The sequence below is a fragment of the Hesperophylax consimilis genome, chromosome 3 (genome assembly GCF_061612785.1).
Source record: "Hesperophylax consimilis isolate HC1 chromosome 3, BYU_Hcon_1.0, whole genome shotgun sequence".
NCBI lineage: Eukaryota > Metazoa > Arthropoda > Insecta > Trichoptera > Limnephilidae > Hesperophylax > Hesperophylax consimilis.
The window spans coordinates 43,134,686-43,149,557 of NC_142838.1; the positions used below are offsets into that span (position 1 = coordinate 43,134,686).

General features: G+C 35.9%; 1 protein-coding gene across 1 annotated transcript in view; it reads right to left on the reverse strand.

Moving 5' to 3' along the window:
• Hmgcr (HMG coenzyme A reductase) overlaps positions 1-11,098 on the reverse strand; it is a 98,778-nt gene extending 87,680 nt beyond the window's left edge. The window contains exon 1 of the mRNA XM_089650732.1: positions 10,905-11,098. The gene's annotated coding sequence lies outside the window, so the exon portion shown is untranslated. The remainder of the gene's footprint in view (positions 1-10,904) is intronic.
• Between the last annotated feature and the right edge of the window lie 3,774 nt (positions 11,099-14,872).

Sequence of the window (14,872 nt, forward strand, 5' to 3'; positions counted from 1 at the left end):
GATCCGGACAATTCGGGGAATTTTTTCAACTCGGCTGTAGTATCAGCGGCCAACTCATCTCTGGGCAGAACAAACCCAAGACAATTATCCGGACGACGTGGTGGTCACCTGAGCTGACTTCGCTTAAAGGGGTTTATAAGAGAGCTTATAGGGCACTGGGTTTGTCCAGGAGGGGTGGCTGCACGGAAGAGGAGACAGCCCTTCTCTGGACCGAACTCAGAAAGTCCAGGGCGACCTTTAAACACGCTGTACTTTCTGCGAAACGAGCTGCCTGGCATAATATCTCCTTTTTGCTGATGATATAAAACTTTTCAAAGCAATCAAAAGTTACATCGATTCCATTCTTCTGCAGAACGATCTTGATTCTCTTGTCAAATGGTCGGAACTGAACAACTTACCCTTCAGTATTCAGAAATGCAGTGTCGTTACATTTACAAGGTCCAAAGATACATTCCTGTTCCCCTACCACATTAATAAACATGAATTAACACCTAAAAATGAGATTCGAGACCTTGGCGTAATTTTTGAAGCACATCTCTCTTTCAAATCCCATATATCTGATATTGTCTCCCGTGCCAACAAAATGCTTGGATTTGTTCTTCGTAATTCAAGATCATTTACCAACGGAATCGCAATCCGAAGAACGTATGAAGCACTTGTTCGCAGTATCTTGGAATATAGCTCCATTATTTGGGCCCCTTCTGAGCAAAACCATATTCTCGAAATAGAAAAAGTACAAAAGAGATTCATGCGTTACCTATATATGAGGGAATATATGTACTACCCTTTCCTGTATCCATCCTTATTCTTAGCAGGAATGCTCGATCTTAATACATTAGAAGCCCGCCGAAAAATATTTTTAGGAAAACATTTTTTTAAGATAATCTCTGGAACTATACATAATCCACCTATTTTGAAAGAGATTAACTTATATGTCCCAGACAAGTATACTCGTGGAAGGTCCCATACCCTTTTTTATGCTCCAAAAGCGAGGACTTCTGCCTATCAGAACGCCCCAGTCAACAGAGCGACTGAACTTCTCAACGAGTCTGCATTGACCATCGACATTTTTAACGTAACCTACAGGCAGTTTAACAATTATCTTTTGACGTATGTCACAAAGTAGTGAAACTGACCTTTTTATGTGTTTTGCTATACTTTTTGTCTAATAATAATAATAATAATAATAATAATTGGATAATTTGTAGAGCGCCGTTTTTGTGAAAAATCACCTCAAGGGCGCTGTACAATTTATTTCCTAGGATCTACATTTGTTATTTAGAAATTTGTCTAATTTGTAATCTTCTCCATAGTGTATTGGTGAATAACCGTTTTACGGAGAACATGAAAAATAAATAAATAAATAAATAATTGGGTTAATAATGTGGGCAACGCCAACCCGTGGGAAATCCACAGCGCAATTGAAAAATCCGGAAAAGGATCGGATCGGTATTTGTCTAGTCTCATTGGGATCACAGAAGGTAGGAATGCTGAGACGATAGACGTGGCCTCTACTCTCAACAGACTTTTGGGCAAGTTAGTTCCTGTAGAATCAGTAATTGGGGAAAGTGACCACCATAAACAGGTAAGACACCTGGCACGGCTTCCACCTAGAGACCTCGCCGAAAAGGATAGAGTCATTCCAGTCACTAGAGCAGAAATTGATTCAATAATTAAGGGTTTGGGTCCTAGGAAGGCACCAGGGCATGACAGACTCAATGGTGTGATAGCGAAGCAAGTCTGGATCCTCGCTAGGGAGGAACTCTTCCAAGTGATGGAAACGTGTTTGAGAAGAGGAGTTTTCCCTTCTGAATGGAAGAGAGGCGTGCTCAGGGTCATACCTAAGGGGAACGGCAAGCCACTAACTGATGTCAAGGCCTATCGGCCCATTACCTTACTTCCAGTGCTTGGCAAGATCCTGGAAAAACTTATCCGGCATAGACTACGACAATCACTCTCCCCGTCCAGCGATCTTCAATTTGGCTTCGTCCCCGGTAGATCCACCGTGCACGCCATGTCGTTTGCGCTTAATTGGGTGAAGGTTTGTACTAAGAGGTATGTAGTTGCAATCTTCCTCGATATCACTGGTGCCTTCGACTACGCGTGGTGGGACATGATACGCATCAAGGTTAAAAATAGGAACTGCCCAAAACTTTTATTTAAATCGGTGGACAATTACTTATCGGGCCGCACCATCATTATATCTCATGGCGACACCGTTATTGAACGCGAAGCCGATATGGGGTGCCCTCAAGGCTCCAACCTAGGTCCTGAATTTTGGAATATAACCTTCGATGACTCCTCTAGGTTACCCTTGCCTGAAGGATGTATCATGATCGACTATGCGGACGATAAAATGTTTCTTGTCTCTGGGGACAGTAGAAGAGAAGTTGACCGTAAGGCTGGTGAAGGTTTGGACACCCTCCTTAAATGGGGGGAGAGGAATAAAATGACCTTCGCTCCCCAGAAGACAATGGGTCTCCTGATGAAGGGTTCTTTCAGTAAGGAAAGAAACCCTACCATCCGTATGGGAGACACTAATATCAAATTTGTGGATAACGTCAAATACTTAGGTGTCACTCTAGATCGATCGTCCTCCTTTCTGGCTCACGTCAAAGATGTATCCAGCAGGGCTCAGGCGCTTTTCCTGAAGCTAAGAAGAATCTCCACGGCTGAGTGGGGACTTCGCAGACCGGCTACAGGGGGGTATATGTTGCGCAAATCTCATATGCTGCCTCTGTTTGGGAGCACCGCCTGGATAACTGCTTAATACTTCTAGCTCTCAATAGGGGTCAACGCACTCCCCTGCTGGCACTATCTGGGGCATATCGAACCGTCGCCTCGGACGCTTTGCCAATTTTGGCTGGTGTACTACCAATTGATCTAGAGATTAGGGAAGTGTTAGCGAAGCAACGATTAATACGAGGATCCCCGGCAAACCACCTTGGTGTCGTTCTGACACCGGGTGGACCAGGAACTCTCCCAGGACTGCTCCGAACGATGAGGGACCTGTCGCTCAAAGAGTGGCAGGTCCGTTGGGATAGGTCGAGCAAGGGAAGATGGACCTTCTCCTTCTTCCCTTCAGTTAAACTCAGAATGGAAGGGGCTTTCCTCAAACTGGACCATCACGTTACGCAGCTCCTTTGAGGACATGGGGAATTCAGGGGAAGGCTTCACAGCCTTGCCCTGTCCACCCACCCCAATTGCGCTTGTGGCAATAATTACCAGTCGGCCGAGCACATTCTGTGGCACTGTGAGATTTTGAAGGATGCCAGAGACGAAATGATAGAAGGTCTGAATGTCCCCATTAGACCGGTGTGGAACACCGATCTTGTTTCTAACAGTGTGAATTTCGAATGTTTGAGGAAGTTTACTAGGATCTGGGTTGAGAGATGGCCTGTGCTTAGAGTCGTTGACTAGTGTAATAATTGGGAACCCCCGGTGTACTGCTCCTGCTCCATTGACTTATTCTTTTACAACTCTTTCATTATTGTATATGCTATTCTGTTTTTCTTATTTTATTATTCTTATCTTATTTCTTTTTCTTACTGTACCAGCTGTTGCAGATGATTTCCATTCGTTTATATTTTGTTTTTTTTTTAATTAACTTGTCTTGTACTTTTTAATTCTTATTTTTCTGTTTTCTTTTCATATATTTCTTTTTCCCTGTCTAAGGTTAACACACTGTTTTTCTTTTTACAGACACTGTAAGCACTCTTATATATTTGTGTTTACTAATTATCTCTCTTACTTTACTTTGTTATCTTATTCAATACTTACTGTCCTCTCTACAGACCACGCAGATCTTATTTTTACACCTTTACTTTTGTTTTTACTTATTTACCGTTGCCCTTATGTGGCACTTTTTGGATTGATTATTGTTTTTCATTTTTCCTCTTATTTTCTCTTCTTTTTACATGTATTTTTTCCGGTTTTCTTTTTTTTTAGTAACAGCAACGAGTTTACAGGCGAGAACTGAACTCCGTTGTCTGTTTTGTTTTGTTTATTTTCCCCATTAGGGGTTGGATAACGGGCCTCGTCCCCGCATGCACGACTGGAGCTTCTTATTATTCTTTCTTACCGGGGGACTCCGCCAATCACCTGCGCCACCCCTGATGAGCGTTGGTGGTCAGAGGGGTGACTGTGCGGGCTGGTGTAACCTCCACCCTGCCTCCGACCTCCTGACGCTTCTTTCCCCTAGGTTCTTTAGGGTTTTATCCCTCTTTTTCCAATACTTATCTTCAGGGCACCACCGGGTGGTCGGCTAAGGGGTGTGGAAGTCCTGACCTGCACCAGTCGCCCCAACCACCACCAATTTCTCAACAGGACTGCCAGTCGTGGTTCGGCGAAACTCCCCCGTCACTCTATTGTTTACTTTACTTTTATGTGTTTACAGGTACTGGAGTGTGGGTCCCCTCCACCAACTATCTGCTTGACACTTGAACTTGATTGTTTTGTTGTTTATTTTTCTGTGTTGTCCTTAGTTTAGTACTTGTAAGCGCTTGCATACCGCTTCATAACACCGTATGCGGGGACATTGAAGGCCTAGCTTCATTTATATAAATTGTAGAGCCGTTTATTCAAAAAAATTAGATTCATGCGAGAGCTCCGAAGGGGTGACCATAAGTCACCTATACCGGGGTGGGACAGGGTGGGTGTACCTTCAATGTCTATTTTTGTATAAATTCAACTATTGGACCCCGCAATGCTTTGCTATTGATAATGTCTTTATGGGGCGTGTCCTACTTCTTTCACCATTCACTACTGTATACCACAATGTTACTGTTAAACAAACTACATTTCATCGACTTGTGAAGGCGAAGCTTAATGCTAAATCACATTTTGATAAATCTTTATAACGAATTGGTGTACATTGTGAAAACCAAAAAATATGCTTTATTTAAATTGAAGGTTTTCCTATCGTTTCGCTTGAGTAGAATACAAATAAAAATATAAATTACTCAATAAAAAATATAAATGTAAACTACTAAAAAATATATTTTTTCAATAGAATTATATTTATATTTTAAATGCATATTTACAGAAAATAAAATTCCAATAACAAAGATATTTTTTACAAATACACAATCATAATTGCCTAATTGCGATTTAAATTTATTAATGCTCAGGTGGCAAAGGAGGCTAGTGAGTTTAGAAGGACTATCATTCTTCCGAGAGGCATTGCTAATGATAAGTTAGTCCTACATCTCGGAAGAAATGTATGAACGCGTAAGGGCAAATACAGTATTGTAGCTAAGATTATCTGTGACAGATTCACTTTTTTGCTTTCTTATAAAATTATTTACAAAATAAATAAAAACCATTTTTGTGCTTGAAAGGGTACCTTTCTAGACTCGATTTTAGCGATTTTAATGCCTATTACCTACGATATAAGGTATACCAAGAATGTACACATTTTTGGCTTGTAGCTTCCTCTTGAGTATTCCTCGGCGTCCCCGACATCTTTTATCATTAAAACCATCATCTAAACACTCCTGGCACTAACAAAAACAGCTTTAGAAACTTTCAGCGATATCGGACAACTAGTTTGAGAGCGCAAACATACGCAGGCTCAATTTTTATATTAGATTTTGTGCATTTTAAACATTTTGTACGTAAACATTAAGTTACACGTATTTGATTTACTAAGGATATTTTTATATGAACAGGGCACAAGAGTCCCAACTACTCCCAACTGTCCGAAGCAAGTTGGATTATGACATCACCAATTGAGGAAGAGGAATGTGGGAAAGTACCTGGCCATACAGATTTGATCATCAAATACGGCTAAAGCCATTTCAGGCAATCTTTCGATTTTTAATTTGTTGAAGGTCAAATGTGGAAAATTTCATCAATCTCGAAATATAACTGTAGATTTTTATAAAAAAAGTCACCCATCCACAGACACTCTTCTTTATATATATAGGGTGTGTATATCGAAATTTAATGTAGACAGTGACCTTAATATTGTTTTAAAGGTCAAGTTTGCAAAATTTCATCAATCTCGGAATATAACTGTAGATTTTTATAAAAAAGTCACCCATCCACAGACAGTCTTCTTTATATATACAGGGTGTGTGTATCGAAATTTAATGTAGACAGTGACCTTAATCTTGTTTTAAAGGTCAAGTGTGCGAAATTTCATCAGTCTCAAAATATAACTGTAGATTTTTATAAAAAAAGTCACCCATCCGCAGACACTGTTCTTTATATATACAGGATGTGTATATCGATCTTTAATGTAGACAGTGACCTTAATCTTGTTTTAAAGGTCAAGTGTGTAAAATTTCATCAGTCTCGGAATAAGATTGTAGATTTGTATAACAATGAAATCCACGCTGCCCGTCCGTCACGGACAATCTTCTATATAGCAGTTCCGTAGTGAATGAAAACTAAAACAAATTTACACGGTCGAGACCAAAGGCAACTTGAATAACAAATTCTATAGAAACCCTTCAAATTTGCACTGTAAATATTTAGCTGGAATCAATAATATAAACAAAACAGTACTTTTTCACATTTGCGCTTTACCGCAGTGTGTCAAATAAAAACAATGTTAAGCAAACAAGAACTAACGAGTAAAAGCTTGCTAACAAATAATAGGTATCTACAATTTGAGATTTTATTATGGCACAGTGCGCTTCCTCCCACTTTAGCCAAAGTTTGCCCCGCTGATGAAGATCGTAATGCTGTTTGAAACTTTGGTTAAAGAAGGAGGAAGCGCAGCACGGCTAAAAAACCCAAAAATTTATCACAATAAAATAGGTAACTTCTCTTACAGACAGGAAATTCAAAATGCGTACATTAAAAAGTAAGCTTCTTTAACCCATCGGCATACTTGCCGCCAAGATTGGGGGGCTGCACTTCTGTCGCAACGGCATATTGCCCGCCCCGTTGGGGCGACTAAAACTTTTCCCACATACTTAGATAGTTCACAATAAAATTGTAATCTATATAAAAGCATAAAACGTGTTTAATTTTGGGAAATATAAGGTGCAATACTGCACAGTAATAATCATAGTCAAGTATGCACAGATGTCACAAATAAAAATTAGTATGCCGATGGGTTAAAAAGAGTTTGAATTAATAACCTACGCAAAAAAATATTATTATATTATTATTTATTATTTATTTATTATTATTACACGCCCTAATGGGCTTTTACACACCACAAAGTTTAATAGTAGAGTATCACAGTTATTATAGATTCTACAAAATTAAAACAATAAAGGAAACATAATACAACGAAAAAAGAAAAAAAATATTAAATGTTACAACAAAAGCATATAATAAAATAAGATACATTAGTAAAAATGATAAGAAGTCTCACATAAATAGATATTCAAAATAAAAATAAAAATATATATTGCGGAAATTATAGATGTCTATTTGTGTCTCGATCTATAAAAGAATTGAAATAAACAATATTTATATTGATTATTTTTAAGATGAAATATATCTCCCAGATCAGAGTATTTATTTCCGAGACTGTGAAGTCTTGGAATTGGGGAATTTTGATAAGACAGTGTCCTTGTGTTGTAAAAATAAAAGGGTAGTAAATTTCGGCAAGATCTTTTGGGTATGTGGATGCTGATTAATTGGAGTAACTCAGGACAGTCAATTTTGTAATGAATTTTTTGTAATTTTGTAATTAGTTACTAGATGTACCACGCCACGCGTTACTGTGGCTCAATCGGTCTGTGCATTTAGATAAAAATAGCGCGTGTTGCTTTTACGTCCAACAGATGGCGCTGTTTAAAAAAAAAAAAAAAAGTTTGTCCAACAGATGGCTTTTTTTTTTTTTTTAAACCATTATTGTCTAACAGATGCTGTTTTTCATAAAAAAACATGTTTTTACTTGTCACAGGTGACATCTATATGATGCAGGTATATAAAAATATATGTGTATTAGAATGTAACGTTGTGTCAAAATTTTGAGGAAATCCGTGAAGAACTTTCAAATATTTAAGATTTGAACAAACAAACATTTTTATTTATGTATATAGATTAGAGGTACAAAAGTAATTTCAATACAATGAAGTCATAATAATCAAAAAAAAAGGACAAAACAGAAAAAATACAATAAGTAATATAAAAGCAAATTAAATACCAACCAAAAGTCTAGTAAAATACGGAGTTTAAAATAAAATATGCAGTTTGTATAAAAACAGTGATAAGACGATAACCACTTAAGTTGAGCGATGACGTATTTACAAAAAATGCTTTGAGCGATGGAGGTTTCTGGGCATTCGGTTTTGGAATCTCCCGTGCTCATTCAAAAAAATCATACCTCCGACAATGAGGTTACAATACATCTAGACAGTCCCACAAAATTTAAGATAAAATGTGGCAAGTAAGAAACACTATTTTCTTTCCAGTAAATTCTTGATTCAAACGTTGTTCGTGTGTGACAAAGATAGATATCAAAGAATATAATATGTGCATGAATGAAATAAATTATAGGACCGGGCAGTATTTTCGTTTAAAAGTTGAATTGAATATTACATTTAAATGCTTACTACGAAGCTAAGACAGTGGGTTCAATATTTCAGACAATTTTTCACATCGATATTTCAAAACGGAGGTGGTATTCCATAATTTAGAGATTTGATAAAGAAAACCATATTTATAAATGATCAATTCCCATGTTTGTTAAAAAACCGTATTTATAAATGATCAATTCCCATGCTTGTTAAGAAAACCGTGTTTATAAATTATCAATTCCCATGTTTGTTAAGAAAACCGTATTTATAAACGATCAATTCCCAGGTTTGTTATTCGTAAATCACTCTTTTTAGATTTATGACAAACACGCACTTGTACCTGAGAGTTGAATAATTTTGTGTACATCTGAAAATAGCACATACTTGCTAGTAGAACTACGCAATGTCCAATTATATTATATGTTTAATTTAACAGGCTTGTTCAATTTACACAACAGAAATATTAATATGTTATATTTAGCAAGTCCTATACTTTGTATACAAGGAGTTTTTTTTATATTTAGTCGGCAGGGAAACACTTTTATTTGTTTACATTCTCCACAGAGGAGGCAAATAATTTCTCTCAGGTCCTATCATCTTTGGGGATGCTATGTGGAGGGACTTTCTGAAGAGAGAAAAGTGTGAACATGAGTCTTGAAGAGATCCATGTTGTAGGAGGGAGGAAACACGGAGGCCAGCAAATCAAGCTGTTCCAAACCAAACACAGGAACGAGTCTTAGAAACGACCCATTCTAATGTAACGTATAATGTCAACCGTGCACAAATCATGTTAGACGCGCATTGACAGGTTTCCTTATTATTATTTCCAAAGGATCATGTATTGAAGAACATTGCATGAAATAATATGTAATCATATTCGACACAGTTACTTCCTTGGATAATGAAATAATAAAAATAATGGTTTATTAAAGTGTCTAAAAATTATACAGTATTTATTATTTTTCTGTAAATGATATAACAAAGCGAGCTATAAAAATGCTTGGTTTCATATGTACATAGAACAGCAAGTGATTTTAAGTCACTTGAATGTTTGAAAACATTGTACACTTCTTTAGTAAGAAGCCAGGTAAAGTATAATTCGCCTATTTGGTCCCCATTGTATAAAACACATTCCGACAATATAGTAAGGGTACAGCACAAATTTCTAAGATTTATTAACTTTAAACTGAATGTTTCAATTCAAAATATTAACTACGTCCTTTTGATGAAACAACTTAACTTAATAACGCTGTCAGATAGGCGGATCATCTCTGACCTTGTACTATTAAATAAAATTATTAATAATTGCATTGACAACCCTGAAATTCTCAACAAAATAAAATTTTACGTACCGACCAGAAATACGAGGCAAAGTGCAACTTTTTTCTGCGACAATTTTAAAACCAACTATGAAGCTCATACACCTATAAATAGACTACATCATTTTGGAAATAAATTTGGGAATATTGTAGACATGTTAAAAGATTCTGTATTAGTTATAAAATGAAATCTTTTTAATCACTTTACTGAGATGTAATACAATTATATTTTTATATTTATATGTTTCTTTATACATATTTCTATGTTTATTTTTACATATTTTGCTTTCCATAATCCACACTATTAATTTTAATTTACCTTAATTTCATCATAAATCATTATTTATTGTTAACTATGTACCTAACACAACTGTATTACTTGTTACCTATCTTTGTTAAAGACCAGTAGGGCGTAAATAAATAAATAAATTAGTAAAGTCACATTGTTTCAAACTGTTGAACAATGATTCTCGGTGCTTTTCAGCTTTTAAACTAGTTATGATCAACTGTCAAGCGTAGGTCACGCAGTTGTAAACGTTTAAAACACCTCAACCAAAGACATATGCCACGCCACGACATTAGAATATGTGCAAAATACCGATATTACGAAAAAAGGAGATATAAAAATATACAGAACTTTGAGATTTTAAGTATTTGTTTTGTCCTTGAATGCAACAATGTGTTTTTCCCAAGAAAGAAATCTAAAAATGTTACATTTTACAAACTAAACACATTGATTGCAGCATGTACGGCATGTTATATATTCGTTAGATCGTATTTCCAAAAAATATGTCATTTTGAGGATTGGAAAGGACAGCATATTTTTAAATGCTGAATTATTAAAAACGGTAGCCTAAAAAAACCTGACGGTGTTTAAAAAAAACAAATAAAGCAAAGCAATTGAAACAGGGTACCATAAATTTTCATAACATAACCTCATAATTGCATAATGCCATAAAAAACTTCCGTTTATGAAACTGTTGGACAAAATTAATTTATGAAACTGAGAATTAACGAACTGTAATATATTAAAATTAATTTATTTACTAAGACGTCATAAAAATATCAAAGAAAACAATAAAATAGCAAGAGACTGATTTACCTGAGTGGTGCGGAGAGATATTATCTGAAATATATTTATTTCAATGGCGAAGAGTTCACATTACCAAACATGATTTAAAATTATTTGAACACTTTATGTTAGGAACACACACATAATATATTATAATCAGTTTTGTCTCACAAATCGAAAATGTCAATTTTTTCAGAGTATTTGGCAGTCTTGTCTCTTGTCACTATTTTATGCCATAGAAATATACACTTGGCCATCTGTCAAGTCAAAAGCCAAACCAAATCATCTACGCTATGTTAGTGATGTTCATAATAGAGTACCATGCATCGTAATAATCGCCTTGCAAAAAGACAAATGTCGATTATTTGCGATTGGAAGTGTAATAAAAAGAATGCAGATTTTTAAATATTTTTTAGAAAAGAGATTTTTTAGAATAGTCGAAGAAGTCAAGGATGCCCGAGGAAGACACGACACGATTAAGTGAAATAAATTTTTATTTTATAGTGCAATAAAAATATTTTAATACAATAATGCAATTAAAAGATTTTGATACATTAATAACACCATTATTGGAAACACAATTTACTCGGTTATTAAGTGATTTAAAAAAGTATATATTTGTATGAATAATAAAATAATAAGTTGATAGTAAATATCTACAACTACTAATGCTACACATCAAATAACAATTTAATAAGTACTTAATAAACGCACGTGATTTGAAAAATCAAGGTAATGCGATCATGCATGATTGAGCGGCACCCAATATTCGCTTCTGAACAGTTCATTATCAATTCCGCACATTCTGTGTAAAATAAGATTCGATGTTCCGGATAATTTCACACGAGGCCGCCAACACAGGCTTTTCAATTTTCCCAGGTACAGAACAAACTTATCAATGTTGATGCCCCTGGGAAGACTTACTTGGTTAATTAACTGCCTTGCAGGAGGAAATGAGGATATTTATGAGGAATTTAAGCACAGAATGTGTAACCTTCTTTGTCCCTTAACCTTTAACTATGGACGTGAAAAAAAAATCACACTCCCATGGACGTCGGGTCACACAGACCCCTTCATAAAATTCTTCTAATTTTCAAACCTGGACCAATCTGACTTTAGCAAGGAGTTTATATGTATAAAGTATTTATAAATAAAAGATCGAGTAATAAAAATAATCAACTTTTATTCATATTTTAATAATTATCTCCAAATTTAACAAACCTAGTCAGTTTTCAGTCTTAATTGACTTGAGATCATATTAAGGCTCCTTAATTATAGTAGGTATTACAAAAATCAAAACCAATAATTTTTCATAGCTAATAAAAGAAACAGTAACAAAAAGTCATAAAAAAAACTTCTGAAAGAAATAAAATAAAAATTCTCACAAGGATCAAACTTATGTAAAATTACTGGCACTCAGAACATAGAGGCTTGGAACACTGAAGACAAACTGGCTTCTTGCAGTTAATACAGGCATGGGTTGTCTTTCTAGAGAGCTTTGATGGGCAAAATCTACATCTTTTAGGATTTTAAGGACCAACTTCTTCAGCCTGTATTGCCGCTGGGGCAATACAGGCTACAATATACCTAGCAAACTGTTTCTCTTGAATAACAAGTACATAAAAAGATCTGTCAGATCAGTATATTTTCTACCCTTACAAATATAAATAAATAAGAATAATAACATATTATGTACATCTGTAGAAATGTATTATAAATGTATTTGTACATATATAATACATTTAGCGCCCTTGAGTTAATTTTGCACAAAAACGGCGCTATACAAATCATCCAAATATTATTATTATTATTAATTGATCCAGGTTTAAATGTGGCTTATTCTTGCACAAAAACGGCGCTATACAAATCATCCAAATATTATTATTATCATTAATTGATCCAGGTTTAAATGTGGCTTATTCTTTATTCCACTGACATCTGTTGAAATATTCTATAAGTAATATCTTTACTTCATACAGATACTTGAAAAAACTAAGTCCCCAATTCTCGCTGTGCCGATCTCCTGCTAATTGATTAGTATCTGAATTTCTCTGGCTTCAGTTTCGTTAATTAAATGTTATATTTCCCTTGTTCATTCGTCTGTTTCTTGGAAAATTACTTAATATTATTGTTTGCAGCGCAATATCTCCATAAACTAAAACCTATTAAGGGGTATTACCAGAATATAAGGTGCTGCCGCACCAAACTTACTGAACTAAGATCATCGATTACAATCCATCCCTTCCACCTGTACTTCCTGACTGAAACTTGGTTGGATCCATCTATCAACACAGAGGAATTAGGCATCACTTATCACAACCCACAAGCACCAAATCGTACAAATTGAATAACGTATATGGGGTGTAATAACATCTGTCGCAAAAACTATAATTTCATGCAGATTAAAATGCAAACACAAAAATATAGAACAACTTTACGTACTACTCAAGACGAACCTAGGAACAATTATTCTTGGATGTGTTTATATTCCACCCGGATCAATTACACAAATTTACAAAAACCACATTGAAGATGTAGAGGCCCTCAAACTCAAATATCCGGAAGTTAGAATGCTGCTAATCGGTGATTACAATATTCCAAATGTAGACTGGACTACCCTATGCAATAACCAAACTTAAATTCGTCAGCTAATGCTCGTGAAATTATAAATATGTCAAATTTCCTCAGTCTTTACCAAATTAATAACGTATTCAATTCAAATCACCACCTGCTAGACCTCGAATTTAGTAGCGATCTTTCAGTAAAATGAAGTTAATCAATAGACCCCCTTTTCCCCACAGATTCCCACCATCCTCCATTAAACATCACCATTATGAACAACTTTCTTAAAACTTTCTGTAACACTGTTCCTAATTATTCATATCACTTTGCAAAAGCAGATTATCCACTGATAATAAAATACTTAGAAAATGCAGACTGGTTTTTTTTTAGACAATAACACAAATGTAAATCATAATCGAGAATCTTTTTACTCCATCATCAACACGGCTATCAAAAAACACGTACCCTCAACTCAAATCAAGACATCAAAAGTTCCTAAATGGTTTAATAATGACTTAAAACACATAACAAAAAACAAAAAAAATCTGGCACAAAAATTTCAAAGAGAGCAACTTAATCTCTGACTGCAAAATATTTCATAAATACAGAACTAACTGTAAATTATATCAAACATACATACATAATACAGAAAAGTCTATTTCTTCAGATACTGTACCGGACGGTGTGTCTGGACCGCTCCCGGCGGCCGCCATTTCATAATGGTCAAAGCACCGAGCGGGAGCGTGGTTTTAGAACTTACGTTGAGCTTCGATACCTCGAGTCCCGCTCGCCCCCGCCTCGCTTCCCCTCACCACGGGCGCCCGGCCGACCCAGGCGACCGCCCGGGACCAATCCGCGCACTCCTAAGATTTAAATATTTTGAATTTAATATGTATTGAAATGTTTAGACTAAGTTTGAGAGAGTTCGGTCGTAGATATTACGAAATAAAAGACATCGATAAAACGGCCGGACTCTTCTTAGCATAATTAGTTAATAAAAATTAGTATTAATTTAGAATTAAGAAAATTAAATAAGTTTTCCCCTGAATATGTTGGGCCGGGAACCCCCACACTGAATGAATATATGTACAATTTATTGATAAATAAAAATGCCAGAGAAGAGTGGTTAGGATCGATTAAAAGAGCATAAAGAGTAGAGTAGTTCTAAAGGTTGTGACCTCCGCTAATTAAATCTTAGTGGACGTCACAGCCCGCGGATCACCAACAACCCGCGAATGAAGGCAGCACGTTGACCCCGCCCTCCCCAAAGTCGGTAGAGGGGGATTGCGCAATAAATACGGCGCGTCAGCCTTCAGCAGGGCTCTCTCTGCCTTGGACCGCCACCAGCTACTCTACTTCTGCTCTTCCTGACTGCTTCTCTCTGGATCTCAACTTGGATCTTCTTTGACTTGGCTTCCCCCTGGATTCCTGCCTCT